The sequence below is a fragment of the Tupaia chinensis genome, unplaced genomic scaffold, assembly GCF_000334495.1.
Source record: "Tupaia chinensis unplaced genomic scaffold, TupChi_1.0 Scaffold145933_1, whole genome shotgun sequence".
Lineage (NCBI taxonomy): Eukaryota > Metazoa > Chordata > Mammalia > Scandentia > Tupaiidae > Tupaia > Tupaia belangeri.
Genome location: NW_006205792.1, coordinates 39,110 through 41,810, shown reverse-complemented (window position 1 = coordinate 41,810; position 2,701 = coordinate 39,110). Strand labels below are relative to the sequence as shown.

General features: G+C 41.7%; 1 pseudogene; it reads right to left on the bottom strand.

Annotated features, from left to right (window-relative positions):
* Nucleotides 1-627: 627 nt before the first annotated feature.
* The window catches only part of LOC106733915 (CDK2-associated and cullin domain-containing protein 1-like), a 27,421-nt pseudogene continuing 25,347 nt past the window's right edge, over nt 628-2,701 (bottom strand).

Below are 2,701 nucleotides of genomic sequence, written 5' to 3'. Positions count from 1 at the left end.
GGATAGCCATGCCACAATCCCTTCCCCTCCATTCTCCTGAAATTTTGAGGATATGCACACACATGCTTGGTGTGATTTTTAAGCCACCAGGTCTGGGACTTGAGCTATAATACTGTGAGACTCCAGTGTCTTAATCACTACTCAACCTCTCATTTTTAGTTGCTTTTTAAAATTAAAAGCAAAAGTAATAAGTCCAATGTGCCCTTATAAGAACAGATTTGGGGACCAGCAGATGGCATAATGGATACATCACTGGACCCCAACGTAGTCAAATGGGTTTGAATCCCAGAGTCTGCAGCTTGAAATTTACACCATCACCCCGGGTGTGTGTGTGTGTGTGTGTGTGTGTGTGTGTGTGTGGGTGCTCAAAATCTTGAGAGGAGAATTGAGAAGGGATTGTGGCTTGTGGCATGCCCATCCTCTCTGGGGGGTGATTTAATGCTTTCTGTCTCTCTGTTTCTCTATGTATCTCCAGAAAGCACATGTGCCCTAGAGAAAAAAACCTCTTTTAAAAAAATAATAGCTTTGTGAGAGTTCCTGAGTGTCTGCAGGCCCCGTACTGCTCTGAGTACACTCTCTGCAGCTCTGGTGCATTCTCTTTTCAGAAGGAAAGTACATTCAGTACATTCACTGTCTGCTCCTCCTGAAACTTGCATACGCTGATGAGCTTTTATATGCCAATTCATCCCAAGCTCTCTTCTGGGACTTGTCACCTCCTATAAAATCATTCTGAATAAGTTCTCTCTGAAGTTTCTTATCTTAAGCAGCATATTCAGAAAGTCCATGCTCTACTATCAGAGGGACTTTTTTTTTTTTTTGAGGGGTTTTCGCTATAGGGCGTGTGCGCTCGCCAGACAGACAGAGAGAGACAAAGAGACAGAAAGCGAGAAATCACCCCCCAGGGGGGATGGTCACACCGCATTCCCTTCTCCTCCATTCTCCTCTTGGGATCTTGGGCGTGCACGAACACGCACCCAGAGTGAGTTTTAAGCCACCAGGTCTGGGACGCGAACTGTGGTCGACTACGTGGGAGTTCAGCGACATAGCCATTACACTAACTGCTGGTTCCCTCAGAGAGAAAATGTTTGAGATAAATTGAGAAAACAGAGTTGGAGCTATTTGAACCCATTCTGGTGTGAGAGTATACATGTCTTCACAATATTTGCCATAGTGGAAGATGTGACCTGAAGTGGTTTTTACTGGGCTTCTAAAAGTAAAGCCATTCATCTGAAAATGTGCTTTTATTCAACATGTTTCATAAACAGTTTTATAAGCCCACCTTTTAAGTCTTTGTTAAGCTTGTTTAAATGTAAGACTTTTCCCCATATCTGAAAAGAGGCATAATGCTCTGTGATGCTCCCATATACTGTCTAAGAGCTATATTAAACCTTTCAGTATAGAGATCTGCAGGACTGGCATGCAACTCTTTTGAGATGTTAAGTGATGAATCTTTCTTCTTATTTATTTATTTATTTTTTCCAAGAGAGGTTTTTGCTATAGGGCACATGCTGTAACTGGAAAGACAAAGAGAGACAGCAAGAAATCACCCCCAGGTGGGATGGCCATGCCTCAATTTCTTCTCCTCCAGTCTCTTCTCAGGATCTTGGTCAGGCACAAACATGTGCTCTGTGTGAGTTTAAGCTGCTGAGTCTGGGACTTGAACCACAGTTGATTACATGGGAGTCCAGCAACATAACAATAAACACCATCTGTTGGTCCTTCTAAGTGATTAATCTTTTAAATAAAATCATTATACATCTGCTCCAGTGCTGCTGGCTCACACACTCATAAACACAGCTGTATATCTATTCATAGGATATAGGGGATATAGGGATATAGTCATCTGGATTCTGTATTAACAGTTCATCAATGACACTATCCAATTTTGTCCAGGTTTTTTTTTTTTTTTGAGAGTTTTTTGCTATAGGGTGCGTGTGCTCGCCAGACAGACAGAGAGAGACAGAGAGACAGAAAGTGAGAAATCACCCGCCAGGGGGAGTAGGAGGTGTATCACTCCCTGATCTCAAGATATACTATAAAGCTGTGGTCATCAAAACAGCATGGTATTGGCATAAAAACAGACAGGTGGACCAGTGGAAGAGAATAGAGATCCCAGAAATAACCCTCAAAGCTTACAGTCAACTGATCTTTGACAAAGGATATCAGTCAATCCATTGGGAAAAGGAAAACCTCTTTAGTAAATGGTGCTGGAAAAACTGGGTATCCACCTGCAGAAAGATGAAACTGAACCCCGAATTTTCACCATTAACAACAGTCAACTCAAAATGGATCAAAGATCTGAAACTAAGACCTCAAACAATAAAACTACTGGTGGAAAATGCTGGGGAAACTCTGGGAGATATTGGAGTAGGCAAAGGCTTCTTAAATAAGATTCCCAAAGCACAGGCAACAATCCCTAAGATAGACAAGTGGCACTATATTAGACTAAGAAGTTTCTGCACAGCAAAGGACACAGTATCAAGTATGAACTGACAGCCCTCAGAATGGGAAAATATTTTTGTTAAATATGCCTCAGACAAGAGACTGATAACCAGAATACCTAGGAAACTCAAGTGCCTTATGAGAAAAAAAATGATTAACCCAATTAAAAGCTGGGAAAATGAGCTGAACAAAAATCTCTCTAAGGAAGACATACGAACAGCCAAAAAGCATATGAGGAAATGCTCAACATCCCTCATCA